We start from the raw sequence: 16,777 nt of genomic DNA on the forward strand, positions 1-16,777 counted from the left end.
TCCTATCTCTCCAGACCAGGGTACAAAAAGAAATTTTTTGAACCATACTCAGGAATGCTCAGGAATTACTTTTTGGGACCATAAGAGATGTCAGAAATCAAAGTTGGTTTAGCTGTTTGCAAGGCAAGTACTCTCTCTGCTGTACAATTTATTGCTCCAGCCTCAAGAGTACTTTTTTTGGGGGGGGATTTTGGGCGACATCCAGCAGTGCTCAGGGGTTACTCCTGGCTTTGTGCTCAGAATCACCCCTGGTAGGCCCCGGAGACTATGTGGGATGCTGGGGAATATAACCCTGGTCTGCTGCATGCAAGGCAAATGCCCTACCACTGTGTATTGCTTTGGCCTCAGGGAAGATTGTTCTGTATTTGAATGTCTACTGTTCAGATGACAGAATGTGTGATGTCAGGGTCTGTTGATAATCTAGGAGTGTGGTGTACCCTAAGACCCACCCATATCTGGGAGGGGTCTTGGGAACCGGATAATAGGTGTAACTACCTGCAAGACCTCCCATTTCTGGGAGGGGTCTGGAAAAGGATAGATAAACCTCTGAGCCAGGGGATTTGGGCCTTTGGCCGTTTCGCTCTTGGCCCGGCTTGGCTTCCTGGCTTTTGGATCTTTGGGCCGCATGGAGCCCAAAGGGAAGATGGCTAACAGGAGATAAGATGCAGGGCTAGCAAAATATAGCTGAATGCTTAAAAGGTTGACATAGGCCACACACCTGTGGTGGCAAGGGCATAAATAAAGATGATTCTTCCTGAAGCATGCATGTGAGTGAGTCTTGATTACGCCAATTACCTGGGCCTGGAATTCGCCAGCTGAATGGGGATGAAGCCACGTGGCTGGGGCCTAAGCACAAAGGCCTCCATCCATCGCCATCCAGCCCCATCGTTAATTAATTAATTCAACATAGGAGCATCTCTAGACTTTTAATTTTTGGACCACATTCAGCAATGCTCAGGGTTACTCCTAGCTTTACACTCAGAAATCACTTCTGGCTCACAGAACATATGAAATGCCAGTGATTGATTGGTCATGTGCAAGGCAAATGTCTTATCTGCTGCACTATTGCTTTGACCTTGATAATCTTGCGGGGTCTGATCAAATGCAGAATGTGTGCCCATTGAGATAATCAGAGCATCAGTGGTTCCTAGAAGATGTCTTCTCTGGGTAATTTTTTTTCCTTTGGGTCACACCTGGCTATGGTCAGGGGTTATTTCTGGCTCTGTGCTCAGGGATCACTCCTGGTGGGCTTGAGGGCCCATATGGGATCCCTGGGATCAAATCCAGGTCAAATGCATGCAAGACAAGAGCCTTAGCAGCTGTAGTATCTCTCCAGCCCCACAATTTTTTGTTTGATTTTGGGCTACACTCAACAGTGTTCCTGGGGTATTCCTTTATCTGTGCTCAGGGATCATCCCAGGTGGGCTTGGGATCAGGGTAAATTTTCAGTAACAAGTGCAGTCTTGAGCTCCTGTTGTGAGAAAATGTTAATAGAGTAGAAACATTTATGACTGTCTCTGTCACACACACTCATGAACACCCATACATGGATTTGTGAATGATTTTGAAGCCACACTCCTCACTGAACATACAGTCTACCTGTCAGTCATTCTGGCCTCTCTGTAGGACACACAGAGATGAACTTATTAGTGAGGAGGCACGGGAGCAATTGCCTATTAAGCCTTTCTCATAATCACACTGGGGTGGATTTGGCTGTTCTTTCCCTCCTATTGGGGTCAATTGTGTCCATTTTGCATGGATAGACACACAACCAACCAGAAACTTAAAACAATTTTATTATAATACCATGATTTACCAAGTTGTTTATAATAGTCATTTCAAATATTAAATGTTCAAACGGGCCAGAGCAACAGCACAGCTGTAAGGCGTTTGCCTTGCAACACAGGCCAATACAGATGGACTCAGGTTCGAATCCCGGTATCCCATATGTTCCCCTGAGCCTGCCAGGAGCGAATTCTGAATGCAGAGCCAGGGTACTTCCTGAGCACCGCCATGTGTGACCACCCCCCCCCAAAATAAAAATAAAAACAAAAAAAAGTTCAAATGCCAATTTTACCACCGGTGTTACATTCCCTTCACCTGTGTCCCTATTTTCCTACCCACCACCAGAGCCTACTTTAATTCAGGTTTGACTTGCTTCATATTGTTTGTTACAACACAAAGATAAATGGAATTATTTATCTTAGATCAACACAGGTCAATTAGAAATGATTATTCTATGTCCCCGGGCTGTTACTAAAGACATTGTCCAAAGAATTACTGGACTATGGTGCTAGTTGAGTCTCCTTTGATACTGAGCTCTGTATTCTAGGCTCACTGACCTTGTAGATTCACTTTGTAACTTTCCCATCAAATTTCCTGTGATACTACAGGGCTGACACTATTATAAGAAATTGAGGTCTTTTTTGTTTTTTTATTTTGGTTTTTGGGTCACACCCGGCAGTGCTCAGGGGTTATTCCTGGCTCCAGACTCAGAAATTGCTCCTGGCAGGCACGGGGGACCATATAGGATGCTGGGATTCGAACCGATGACCTCCTGCATGAAAGGCAAATGCCTTACCTCCATGCTATCTCTCCGGCCCCAGAAATTGAGATCTTGCATGTTTTATGACTGTGCAGTCTAGGACTTAAGAGATCTAAAACAAATCTGGTGGCTTGGTATTGGAGTAACCAGTTTTCACTCTAGCAGGGGTCCTCAAACTTTTTAAACAGGGGGCCAGTTCACTGTCCCTCAGACCATTGGAGGGTCTGACTATAGTAAAAACAAAACTTATGAATGAATTCTTATGCACACTGCATATATCTTATTTTGCAATGAAGAAACAAAAGATACAAATACAATATGTGGCCCGAGGGCCATAGTTTGAGGACCACTGCTATACAGGGTAATTCTTCTTTGGTTGTGCTTGTCACTCATGGACTGGAAGTACCTCTGGATTATTCCCTTACCTTACCCATTCTCCACTCATGGGGCCCTTAGCCTCTTTTGGTTTTGGTTTCCACAACTAGTCTATCTGCCTGCTGGTATCGTTTACTAGTCAGCAGAAAGCTTGTGGTGGAAGTTTCCAGAACTTGCTTTATTCTTTTTAACCTGTGTGGATTATTTCCTGTGTCAGTGTTTGCTTCTAGACCCGTGGTCCTCAATCTGAGGGATTGGGGCATGAGGCTTTTGCTTGTTTGGTAGTTTGATTAGGTTAAGTGGTGGAGTTGGGCTCTTTCCCTCAGATGGTATACAGAGTGGCGTTCGACTGTTGTAATTTGTGCACAAACGGGTATCTGTCCTTCCCCCACTTGAGAATGCTAGAGGTGTCAGCTAGGACAGGGCTACCTGGGATGTATTGGTGGCCATTATTTTCTTATGGAGCTTGGTTGGAGAGCCAGGTTGTTTGTCTGCTGGAAAGATGGTGGCTCAGGAACTTGTTCCATAAACAGGGTTCTCCCTACAGCTTCTATAACCTCTCAGAAGATAGTGAAATTGGGTGTCAGGGTTTGAGCTCCAGCTTTTAATATTTATATTAGCTTTGTCTTTTTCTTGAGGATTTTTGAGCTGCACCTAGCTTCACGAATTGCGTATCATTCTTGCACAGGGGCCATGCTAATTTCTGTATCATTCCAATTTTAGTATATGTGCTGCCGAAGTGAGCACACAAATTATTTTTTTAAAGTAAATGTATTTAGGAAATGAGACAAGATGGGACCCCATACTGCAGTAGAAAGGACTTACACATACAAGGTTTGGATGTGGGTGGAAAAATACACCCACTAAACTTTAGGATTACAGCATTAGGTGACCTCATTAGGAAATAGGGGTTTCCAAAAGTTATTAGTGAAGGCCAAGTCAGAACTGGAGAGTACAGACTCTGGTTGCATAACGACCTTTGAAGACTGCACTGTAAGTGGGCACCGGGGAAGCAGCCAGGGGCCAACAGGATGTGAATGCAGGCGTCTGACCCGGCCGGCAACAACTGAGCACTAAACGGAGGGTCCAGCTGTGCTAGATATGTATACGACCACGCCAGATAGATCCACACCGTATTTCAGAGACTAGGATCCTGGCCGAAAGCAGAGAAGCAGCAGCAGCAGCAGGAAGCAGCAGCAGACGATGACGACGACGACGACGACACGGTGGGGTTCCCTTTGCCGAGTCCCGGGACCCGGATTCACAGCATCCCCCCGTAGAGACCACAGGGAGTCTCCATTCACCGACAGCCCGGCTCTCGCGACCCCAGAAACACTCCCCTAGGAGTCATTTCCGGTTCCGGGGCAGTGGGCGGGACTTCCGCAGGTGCCGATTCGGGATTGGTGGCCGTGTGGCGGCGCGGGGGCTTCTGGTGCCGGAAGTGCGGGTCGTCGGGCTGCGGGTGGTGGGGCCGCGTCCGGCGGAGACACGGGAGGGAGTGCTGCAGCTCCGCCTTGGCCTGGGCGGCCGTGCCAGGTGAGTAGCGAGCTGGCCTCCTGCACTCGAGCGCAGCATTGAGTGTGTGGGACGGCGGCGGCTTGGCCAGGCAGGACCCTGGCGCGAGGAGCAAGGCCCCGCTGTCTCCCCGCAGCCCGCAGGACCCAAGAGACCTGGGGGAAACGAGGCCTCGCGCCGGCCTGCCTGCCCAGCGCCGTTGGGGACGGTTTGCACAGCACGAGGCCGGCCTGGGGCTGCAGCCTGACATTCGCGACCCTTGCATTCACCACCCGGCCCGCCCTGAAGATCCGGACCGTAAACTCGGTGGAAGGGCCGCAGAGGGGACCCTCGGTGTGGGCCAGCTCCTGCCTTGCATTCCACACTACCCTGCTAACCCTCCTCTTCGTCCCCCCAATTCACACACACCTGCCAAAGTATCAGGTGACTTTGGGTCGGTGCGAACATACCAAGGAAACCCAGCATCATCTCGGCTTTGACGTGTTTTTGTGGCTTGATTCGGTAGGTTGGACTTGGCCTTGCCCAAGGTTTGGATGGGTACCAGCTCATATCAGTCTTGAAGCCCAGCCAAGGCTTAGGTCTGAACTCTGATGGACCCGGCACCAGCTCCCTAACCCCTAAGTGTGTTCTAAATCAGTCCAGAAAAAAGCTCAGTTCTGGCCTGAATATTTTCCCATTGTACGGTTCTAGTGTGTTAGTGGGCGTTTGAGACTTAGCACTTCTCAAGAATGTGGTGCCCGGAGTATTCTTTGTAGTTCTGCACCTTTGGGAGACTCATGGGGCCCAGTGTCCCCTTTCTCCACGTCCCTTTATAGACTCCTGCCTTTTTGACTCTGGTTATCAGATATTTAAGAAATACTGTCCCGTGGCAAGAATCAAAAAGACTAGTTTCTGGGCCCCTGGGGAAAATATGGAGGGTTTAAATGAAGAGATAGGAACACAACTTTTTTTTTTTTAATAAGCTTCAGGAAAAATGAGTAAGTATGATTTGAAACAGTTATTTTGTAAAAGATTTTTGGACCTCGTGTGCTTGTTTGGAGCTTCATACACCCTGGACCGAAGAACAATCCCTCTCTATTCAGGGAAGGCCGTCCTCTTCGAGGACATCTTTGGGAGGGACGCACACGAAGTGGTGAGGGAGGAAGGGGATACTCGCCTAGCCAGCCAGATGAGCCGAATCAGCCCTGGCTATCCTGGGGTGACAGATGTCGCAACCAGTTCGCCCTTACATCCTGTAAAATGATTTTTGGGAAGAATACTAACACTTGACGAAAAGCTGAACAACTTGGAGAATAGAGGAACCTGTAGGTCTAGTTTTAGAATAATGGTGAATATTTGAAAAATTAGGAAGAAGCAGAACTTGAATTTTGATCGAGAGTATGTTTTTTGGAGTTGGGAATCAGTCCCAACACTTGACACAAACTTAACTGTTTCGCTGAGCCCCAACAGACCTGTGGCTAATATTTCTAGTTTGGATGACTAGATGATATTGGCAACACGAGAGCACTTTTGGGTAGATGCTGTGGACTTGAGTTGGAATTCATAGTTGTATAACATGGTTTTCTTTGGGTAGAAATTGGCCCATGGAAAAGATGAATGCTATATGTTCTCTTTTGTCTGTTTATTTATTTTATTTTATTTTTTTTTGGTCTGTTTATGGCCACAGCAGTTGTGCTCAGGGGTTACTCCTAGCTTTGAGCTTAGAAATCATTCCTGGGCCCCGAGATACAGCACAGCGGTGTTTGCCTTGCAAGCAGCCGATCCAGGACCTAAGGTGGTTGGTTCGAATCCCGGTGTCCCATATGGTCCCCCGTGCCTGCCAGGAGCTATTTCTGAGCAGACAGCCAGGAGTACCCCTGAGCACCGCCGGGTGTGGCCGAAAAACCAAAACAAAAAAAAGTCTTTTCTGGCAGGCTTGGGGTGCCAGATGGGATACCGGAGATTGAACCTGGGTCTGCCTATGCAAGGCAAATTCCCGAACTGCTGTGCTTTTGCTCCAAACTATACAGTATCTTGTGACATGACAGACAGCGCTTTGGCCACCCACACTGGCTGTGGGAGGAAACACTGGGAGAGGAGAATGTGAACATCTCCAAAACTTTGTGGTTATGAAGGGAATGGCTGGAAAATGGTGTGAGGTAGGAGAGAGTTGTCAGGGCTCACAGCCTACAACTTGGAAGTGACACTAACTTTTGTATTTTGTTTTGTTTTTGGGCCACAACTAGTGCTGCTTAGGGATTATACCTGGCTGTGCACTCCTGCTGGGTATTGAACTCGGGTCAGTTGCATGTGAGCAAGTTCCTTACCAGCTGTGGTATGTCTTTGCTCTCAGCATTTGGTTTAAGAACTTTCTTCACTTATATATTAGTTTATGTTTTTTGGGCCACATCCGACGGCGCTCAGGGGTTACTCTTGGCTCTGCACTCAGGAATCACTTTCATGCTCAGGAGACCATATGGGATACTGGGAATTGAACCCGGGTCTGTCAAATGCCCTACCACCACCGCACTATCTCTAAGGCCCTGACAGGTTTTATTTTATTTTTTTATTTTTTATTGTTTTTGGTTTTTGGGCCACACCTGGCGGTGCTCAGGGGTTCCTCCTGGCTGTCTGCTCAGAAATAGCTCCTGGCAGGCACGGGGGACCATATGGGACACCGGGATTCGAACCAACCACCTTTGGTCCTGGATCGGCTGCTTGCAAGGCAAACGCCGCTCTGCTATCTCTCTGGGCCCGACAGGTTTTATTTATTTATTTTTTTTTTGGTTTTTGGGCCACACCCTGTGATGCTCAGGGGTTACTCCTGGCTATGCACTCAGAAGTTGCTCCTGGCTTCTTGGGGGACCATATGGGACGCCGGGGGATCGAACCGTGGTCCGTCCTAGGCTAGCGCAGGCACCTTACCTCCAGCGCCACCGCCCGGCCCCAGGTTTTATTTTTAAAGTGGAACAAAAAGAGGGGCCGAAGTGGTGATGCAGCGGTAAGGCGTTTGCCTTGCAAGCGCTGACCTAGGACGGACTTCGAGTTGGCATCCCATATGGTGGTTCCCCAAGCCAGGAGTAACCCCTGAGTGTCACCGGGTGTGGCCCAAAAACAAATACAAAAACAATAACAATAAAGTGGAACAAAAAGAGAGGGAAGAAAGTAGGGAGGAAGTGAGAGAGAGTGTGTGTGTGTGTTTGTGCTTACACCCTGCAGTAGTCAAGGATTACTCCTTACCTGTGTGCTCAGGGATCACTTTTTTTTTTTTTTTTTTTGATTTTTGGGTCACACCCGGCAGTGCTCAGGGGTTACTCCTGGCTCTGTGCTCAGAAATCGCTCCTGCCAGGCTCAGGGGACAATATAGGATGCCAGGATTCGAACCACTGACCTTCTGCATGCAAGGCAAATGCCTTAATCATGCTATCTCTCTGGCCCCTCAGGGATCACTCTTGATGGGCTCAGGGGGACCATAGTGCTGGGTCCCAAACCCAGATCTGCCACCTGCAAGACATTTGTCATAATCTGCTCTGCTATCTGCAATACCTCCGACCCTAAGACAAAAGGTTTCTGGGTTTTTTTTTTTTTTTGTTTTTTTTTTTATTTTTTCTCGGCCACACATGGCGGTACTCAGGTTATTCCTGGCACTGCACTTTCTCTGCTGTTACTTCTGGTCAACTTTGGAACCTAATGGGTTGCCAGATCACATCCAGGTTAGCCACCTGCAAGGCACTTGTCTTATCTGCTCTGCTATCTGCAGTATCTCTGACCCTAAGATAAGAGGGTTTTTTTGTTTTGTTTTTGGGCCACATGAGGTGGCACTTCTTTCTGGCTCTGCACTTAACTCAGCAGTTACTCCTGGCCAACTCTGGAACCTTATGGGATGCCAGATCATGCCCAGGTCAGCCACTTTCAAGGCACTTGTCTTATCTGTTCCGCTATCTGCAATACCTTTGACCCTAAGATAAGAGGTTTTTTTTTTTTTTTTTGGTTTTTGGGCCACACCCGGTAACGCTCAGGGGTTACTCCTGGCTATGCGCTCAGAAGTCGCTCCTGGCTTGGGGGACCATATGGGACGCGGGGGATCGAACCGCGGTCCGTCTCCTAGGCTAGCGCAGGTAAGGCAGGCACCTTACCTCCAGCGCCACCGCCCGGCCCCAAGAGGTTTTTTTTTTTTTAAATTTATTTGTTTCTGGGCCACATGAGGTGTCACTCCTTTCTGGCTCTGCACTTACTCTGCAGTTACTCCTGGCCAACACTGGGACCTTATGGGATGCCAAATCATGCCCAGGTCAGCCACTTTCAAGGCACTTGTCTTATCTGTTCTGCTATCTGCAATACCTCTGACCCTAAGATAAGAGGTTTTTATTTATTTATTTATTTATTTATTTATTTATTTATTTATTTATTTATTTATTTATTTATTTATTTGTTTCTGGGCCACATGAGGTGTCACTCCTTTCTGGCTCTGCACTTACTCTGCAGTTACTCCTGGCCAACTCTGGGACCTTATGAGATGCCAGATCACGCCCAGGTCAGCCACCTGCAAGACACTTTGTCTTATCTGCTCTGCTATCTCTAGTATCTCTGACCCTAAGATAAGAGGGTTTTTGTTTGTTTTGGTTTTGGGCCACATGAGGTGGCACTCCTTTCTGGCTCTGCACTTACTCTGCAGTTACTCCTGGCCAACTCTGGGACCTTATGGGATGCCAGATCACGCCCAGATCAGCCACTTGCAAGGAACTTGTCTTATCTGTTCTGCTATCTGCAATACCTCTGACTCTAAAACAAGAGGGTTTTTTTTTTCTTTTTCTTTTTAAATTTGTTTCTGGGCCACACGTGGTGGAACTTGGGTTATTCCTGGCTCTGTATTTACTCTGCAGTTATTCCTGGCCAACTCTGGGGACCTTATGGGAACCAGGGATCAAACCTAGCTTGGCCACATGCAAGGCAAATGCTGTACCTACTGTGCCCTCCCTCTGACCCAAGAACTTTTTTTCTCTTCTAATTTTTATTATAACACCATGATTAACCAAGTTGTTCGTAATACAGTAGTTTGAGGTATTAAATTTTTTTGGGTGGAATCACACTCAGCCGCTTAAGTATTCCTCTTGGCTCTGTGCTGAGCTCTCTGGCCCCTAGGCATTGCATTTTAAGAAACCAATCTCAGCACCACCGTAGCCTGCTTCCATGTAGGGACAAATTTGTTTCACATTGCCTTTTTTTTGTTTGGCCACGCCCTACGGTACTCAGGTTACTCCTGGCTTTGCACTCAGAAATCATTCCTGGCAGTGTTGGCAGACCATAGGGGATTCTGGGGATCAAACCCGGGTTGGCTGCATGCAAGGCAAATGCCCTACCCGCTGTGCTATCGCTCTGGCCCCATGTTACTTGTTGCAACACAAAGGCAAATGGAATAACCAAAATTGAGATCAACACGGGTCAATTTGAAATGGTTGTTCTGTCTCCCCATACTCAAGTCATTGTCTATTATGACTAAAGTCATAATGTCTAAGTTACTGTCTAAGGAATTACTGTCTTTGTTACTGTTGAGGGTCACTGAGCATGTAGATTACTTGTAACTTTTCCCTCAGATTTTCTGTGATATTACTAGGCTGGGCTGACACTACTATAATATACGGAGGTGTCCTACAGCCTGCGAGTCTGGGATTAATAGATCTAAAACAAATTTGGTGGCTTGAAAGTTTGATAAAGTTAAATAATGGATCTGGGCCCTTTTTTTGGGAGGGTGTAGTAGCTTGGGGTGTTAGGCTGCTATAGCTCATGCAGAAAGGGAACTTGGGCACTCTCAATCCCCCTTCATAGAAAGCCACTGAGGTATCGGGCAAGGCAGTGCTACCTGGGAAGTCTCAGTGGCCTTTATTTTCTTTTGGAGCTTGGTGGAGGAGTGGGGCTGTTTTTCTGCCCGGAAGATGGCTAAGACAAGAACTTTATCTTGAGTTGGATCCCTAACCCTGAAAACTTAATTAAGTGAACTAATTTTTTTCTTGTTTTAGTTTTTTTTAGTTTTTGGGCCACAACCAGTAAGGGCTCAGGGTCACTCCTGGCTCTGAGCTCAGAAATCACTCTTGGCAGACTCGGGGGACCTTATGGAATGCTGCGGATCGAATCCATGTCAGCTGCCTACAAGCCCTTCCCATTGTGCTATCTATTGCTCTTGTTCCGAAATAACTTTTTCTTAGCTTGAGTGATAGTAGGATGTTTGTCTCGCACATGCCCAACCCAGGTTTGATCCCCAGCATCCCATATGGTCCCCTGAGCCCTGCTAAGCTGAATGTAGAGCCAGGAGGAACCCTCAAGCACTTGCTGAGTATGGCCCTAACCCCCAATATAATTTCTCTCAATTGAAGTGACATTCTATAAATTTGTTTATTTAATTTTGGTTTTGGGGCTCCAGCTGGTGGTGCTCGGGCTATCCTGACTCTGCACAGGAGTGGCTTATGGTATTCAGGGGAGACCATATTTGCTACTGGGGAATGAATTCGAGTCAGCTACATGCAAGGCAAGCATTGTAACTCCTGTTTTATCTAGATTCCAGTCTTGTGAAGGTTTTTTTTTTAAACTGTTCTTTTTCTAGTGTAGGTTTTAAGTGGGAATTTTAGAACTGAGAATACAAAAAAATGAATTAAGTCTAGTGATGTTACCTGAGTGATAGCACAGTGGGTAGGGTGTTTGCCTCGCACGCAGCTGACCTGGGACGGACCTGGTTCGATCCCTGGCATGCCATATGGTTACATGAGCCTGCCAGGAGTGATTTCTGAGTGCAGGGCTAGGAATAACCACTGAGCACCATTGGGTGTGGTTCCTCCACCCCCAAAAAGTCTAGTGATTGCTAAACAGTGGGATGGAGAGCACAGGAAAGAGTTGGTGAATTAAAGACAGAACTAAGACTCAGTCTGAACGACAAAAGTAGACGGGGGACCAGATAGTACAGTGGGAAAATTGCTTGTCTTGCAGGTGGTCAGCCTGAGTTTGATCCCTGATCCCCTGAGCATCTCTAGAAATGATCCCTGAACGAAGAGCCAAGTGTAAGCACTGAGCACAGCCAATTGTGATCCCAAAACTCAAACAAAAATCTCAGGGGTCTCTGGAGTTTTAACAAAAGGCCATTCTTTTGTTGTTGTTGTTGTTGTTGTTGTTGTTGTTGTTGTTTTTGGACCACACCTGTTGGTGCTTGGGTTACTCCTGGCTTTATGCTCAGAAATTGCTCCTGGTAGGCTTAGGGGACCATATAGGATGCCGGGAATCAAACCTGGGTAGGCCGCGTGCAAGGGAAATGCCCTACCTGCTGTGCCCCAAAAGGTCATTCTTGAAAAGATAGTCCAGGGGTCTAGTTCTTGCCTTGCATATGGCTCCTTTCTGGCCTCCTCACAGTTCCTGTGTTGCTGAACACAGCCCCGGTGCCTGGGTTAATCTCAGGATTGCTTGGGAGCACATCCTCTAAAAGAGGGGAAAAACTGTGGTTCTAGTCATTAGAGTCCCAGAAAGAGAAAGGCATTTGAGAAATATTGGCTGTCCTAAAATTTGTCGAGCATAAACCTACAGAGTCAATAGACTTCATGAAACCCAGACAGGATAAACTCAGACAAATCCATGGTATGACACATTAGAGACAAATTTCTCAAACTGAAGGCAAGAAAGTGTCAGAAATGTCATTTAATCTACAGTAAATAAAACAATTGACAGTGGGATTTCTCAGAAACCATAGAGGCCAGGAGGAAGCGACACAGTATTTTCAAGTGCTGAAAGGAGTATCTATTCAGAATTCTTTGACAAATGAAAACATTTTTCATGTGATTTGTTACCAGCTGACCTGCCCTGACATAGGGCTGAAATAATAGAGGAAATTCTTTAAGCAGAACGGAAATGACAAAAGGAAGGAAGAACAAACAATGGACTTTCTGCTCTCATATTTGATGGTTGAGGTTTAACTGTCTGATGTGATATTTAGAAGAAAATATTTAATATGTCACATGTAGAATGGCAAAGATATGAAGGGGAATGGGTGCTTTTATACTTGAACTGGTAAAACGTTGATAATCAGATCGCTAAATTGTGAAATGCCCACACAAGCCCTAGAGGAAGTTCTTCCAAATAGAGAAGTTTGGCTTGGCTCAATGGGGCATGAGCAGCATAGGAAGCCCTGAGGGATATTCCAGGGCACAGGTGAAAGTTCCATAAATGTCAAACTATGTAATGAGACTAGGGCGTCATCTATCTAGTTAGGAAGTAGGAATCTGAGGAAGGATACATAGTTGGGGGGCATATAGAAGGGATAACTGTTTATTCAGTAAAACGATTCTGGTTTTGGCTTGTTTTTTTTTTGGGGGGGGGGCGCACCTGTTTGGTGCTCAGGGGTTACAACTCCTGGCTAAGCGCTCAAAAATTGCCCCTGGCTTGGGGGGACTATATGGGACGCTGGGAGATCGAACCGTGGTCCTTCCTTGGCAAGTGCTTGCAAGGCATACACCTTACCTCTAGCGCCACCTCTCCAACCCCAGTAAAATGATTCTGATAGTCACATATAAACATAAAATGGAACCTGGGGTCATCTTTTTTTTTTTTTTTTTTTTTTTTGGTTTTTGTGTCAGACCCGGCAGCACTCAGGGTTTACTCCCAGCTCTATGCTCAGAAGTCACTCCTGGCAGGCTCAGGGGACCATATGGGATGCTGGGATTTGAACCAGGATTCGTCCTGTGTTGGCCAAGTGCTAGGCAAACAAACGCCTTATTGTGCTATCACTCCGGCCTCACCAGGAGTCATCTTAATGTGTAAGGTAGAGGTAAGGCTTAATGAGCAAGAGATGATGAACACAAGTTGGGAGATGATGTTTGGCTCTGGGGATGGCCAGGAAAGGTGAGGCCAGGGTAGGAGGATCAGATAGTATATTGGTGGCTGAGGAGGCAGGACGTGTGAATCTGTCCCTTGAGCTTTGCAGGACTGGTCAGGTGGATGTGACTGGGTGGCCTGGAGCTTGTATTTTCCATGTGACATGGATGAGGGTTGCCCCTAACAACAAATGCACATGAGTGAACAGGGATATACTGGGAGGAGGAGGGATCCGTGTTCAAGAAAAAGTTGTCCATGGGGCCAGAGAGAGCACAGTGGATGAAGCGCTTGCCTCGCACATGGGCCATCAGGTTGGATCTCCAGCATCTCACATGCTTTCCCAAATTACCCCACAATGATCTTTGGAGCACAGAGCTGGGAGTGAGCCTTGAGTACCTCTGGGTGTGGGGCCCCCTCCAAATAAAAGTTTAAAATATCCAGCAGTTGGGGCCAGAGCAATAGCACAGTGGTAGGGCATTTGCCTTGGATGCCGCTGACCCAGGATGGACCTGGGTTCAATCCCCCGCATCCCTTATGGTCCCCCAAGCCAAGAGCGATTTCTGAGCGTCACTTGGTGTGCTCCAAAAACAAACAAACAAAACAAAAAATAAAATCCAGCAGCTGAGGAAGGAAGGGGTCCCATAAATAGATGACTTAAAATTGACTCCTGATATATAATTTTTTTTTTTTTTCGGTTTTTGGGTTACATCGGCAGTGCTTAAGAGTTACTCCTGGCAGGCTTGTGGAACCATATGGGATGCTGGGGATTGAACCCGGGTCCGCCCTGGGTCAGCAGTGTGCAAGGCAAATGCCCTACAGCTGTGCTATCTCCATCCCCTTGATATATAATTTTTATTGTTGTTGTTGTGTTTTTTTGCTTGTTTGTGTTTTTTGGGACACACCCATTTGATGCTCAGGGGTTACTCCTGGCTAAGCGCTCAGAAATTGCCCCTGGCTTGGGGAGACCATATAGGACGCTGGGGGATCGAACCATGGTCCTTCCTTGGCTAGCGCTTGCAAGGCAGACACCTTACCTCTAGCGCCACCTCTCTGGCCCCATGAAGTATAAAATATTTTAATGCCATAATCTTTCTTGTTGTTGCCTGTGGAGTCTCCAGGCAAATTTGATTTGATTTGAACTCTACCTAGGATAAGACAGAAATTAAAAGCATGGTTTTTGCTAAGACACTGTGGGTTTATTATATTGATGTATAACAACTTGATATGGAACACTGGAATTTCATTCTCTCTCTCTCTCTCCTCTCCCCCCCTCTCCCCCCCTCTCCCCCCCTCTCCCCTCCTCTCCTCTCCCCTCCTCTCCTCTCCCCTCCTCTCCTCTCCTCTCCTCTCCTCTCCTCTCTCCTCTCCTCTCCTCTCCTCTCCTCTCCTCTCCTCTCCTCTCCTCTCCTCTCCCCTCCCCTCCCCTCCCCTCCCCTCCCCTCCCCTCCCCTTCCCTCCCCTCTCCTCTTGTAAAGACATTTAACTAGTCCCAGGAAGGAATCTTCACTGATAGAAAATTTTGTTTTGTGAAATATGGCTCCATTCATAACTTTGTCTTATTCTTCCAAATAGTATATACAACTTTCAGAGCTCTTGTATTTGAAAAGCTGGAAGGGCCCACACTTTGAAATTGTGTCTTTGTTTTCATTGTTTTTGTTTTTGTTTGGCTTTGTTTTAAACTAACGGTATATAAAGCTTGTGGATTAAAGAGAATAAATTTCTAAATTAAAAAAATTAGAGAACCGTGCTTTACCAAGTTATTCATCATAATATGGTTATGTTCCAACATTTCAGGCATTCTATGTTCCAACACTAATCTCCACAAGTGGGACTTTTCCTCCACCAATGTCCCAGTTTTCCATCCATTACCCTATCCTGAGTCAGTTTGTAATTGTTACTCTCTGTTGTTGTGCAGAGCCAGTTTTCCACCTGCTCCCTTGCAGGCACAGATTTGCTTAATACTTGTTACAACACAAAGGCAGGTGAAATGATCAAAACTTACAGCAGTAAGAGTCAATTTGTAATAATTGTTATTCTCTCAGTGTTGTTATTAGTCATTAGGAATTACTGGGTTGTGATTGGTGCTGACTGAGCCTTCCTTGTTAGTGTCTAGGCTCACTGTAACTTTCCCATCAGATTTCTTTTGGGCTGACACTAATATGACACTAATACGAAAGTTTGAGACACTCTAAATCTGGAACCATTATGGGCTTGGAAGTTTGATGAGGTTCAGTGTAGAGTTGAGCCACCTCTGTGGGAGGTTGTCGGGTGTGGCTGAGGGCTGCTGTCCCTTCAGGTGGAATTGGGATCTGCCTGCCCCTATTCCAAGAAGCACCAGAGTTGTCAGCCTGAGTTGGCGGCTGTCATCTTCTTTTAGAGATTAGTTTTGGAGCTGCCCTGCTCTCCTAGGAAGATAACGTGTTTGGACAGGGGCTGGTGGGTTTTCCTATTTATGGAGGAACTTGACCTGCCCCCATTCTAAGATTACCTCTGAGTTTTCTCAATGACTGGTTCCATTTCGGAACTTCAGCTGCTCATCATTCTTGTTCAGTCGTAATATTTGATAGGATTACATAGGGCGGAAGACTTGGTAACAGCTGGAAATGTGGGGCTGGAGAGCGAGTACAGTGGGTAAGGTGCTTGTGCCAGACCCTGCATCCCATATTGTACCCCCTGTACCACCAGGAGTGATTACTTAGTGCAAGTAGAGCCAGAAGCACTGAGGATCACTGGGTGTGACCCCAAACCAGTAAGACAGCTGGAAATGAGTTGATAAAGCCCAAAATGACTAAAGTGTCAGTATGTGAAAATTGGGGTAACTTGAAGATTTGTGCAGTTTTCTACCTCTCGCTAGTCTGAGAACTCAAAGCATAGCTAGGTTCCACTAGATGCCACTAGGTGTGCTGGCAACATGAGGTGTGTGAGTGAGCAGGGCTTCGGAAGCAAGTATACAAAATGAAAGATGTTATGAGAATCTTTATTTGTTTATTTGTTTATTTTTTGGACCACAGTCGTGACTGCACTCAGAAATCGCTCCTGGCAGGCTCAGGGGACAATATGGGATGCTGGGAATTGAAACTGGATCTGTCCGAGGTCGGCTGCATGCAAGGCAAACGCCCTACTGCTGTGCTAGTGCTCCCACCCCAGTTTGTAATGACTATTCACTGTTAATGGAACTTGAAAACTTTATCTCAGGCCTATGGTCTATCTTAAGTATCTTTTTTTAGTAATTACTTGTTTGGGGGGCTGGAGTGGTGGTGCGGTGGTAGGGCATTTGCCTTGCAAACATCTGACTTGGGACAGACTGCGGTTCCATCCCCCGGCGTCCCATATGGTCCCCCAAACCAGGAATGATTTCTGAGCGCATAGTCAGGAGTAACCCCTGAGGATCACCAGGTGTGGCACAAAACCAAAAACAAACAAAACAAGCAAAAAAATGTTTTTGTTTTGGAGCCATACTTGGCTATGTTCACTTGGGTACTCCTGGCCCTATGGTCAGGGATTACCCCTGGT

General features: G+C 46.7%; 1 protein-coding gene and 1 non-coding gene across 3 annotated transcripts in view; one reads left to right on the plus strand and one right to left on the minus strand.

Moving 5' to 3' along the window:
- Window positions 1-3,564: 3,564 nt before the first annotated feature.
- Window positions 3,565-3,667, minus strand: LOC126014551 (U6 spliceosomal RNA). Its single transcript, XR_007497590.1, has one exon. It is a non-coding gene; the product is annotated as a U6 spliceosomal RNA (small nuclear RNA).
- Window positions 3,668-4,365: 698 nt separating this feature from the next.
- WDR37 (WD repeat domain 37) overlaps window positions 4,366-16,777 on the plus strand; it is a 48,495-nt gene continuing 36,083 nt past the window's right edge. For both annotated transcript variants that reach the window (XM_049776243.1, XM_049776244.1), the window contains exon 1: window positions 4,366-4,456. The gene's annotated coding sequence lies outside the window, so the exon portion shown is untranslated. The remainder of the gene's footprint in view (window positions 4,457-16,777) is intronic.

This window comes from Suncus etruscus, chromosome 7 (genome assembly GCF_024139225.1).
Source record: "Suncus etruscus isolate mSunEtr1 chromosome 7, mSunEtr1.pri.cur, whole genome shotgun sequence".
Taxonomy (NCBI): domain Eukaryota; kingdom Metazoa; phylum Chordata; class Mammalia; order Eulipotyphla; family Soricidae; genus Suncus; species Suncus etruscus.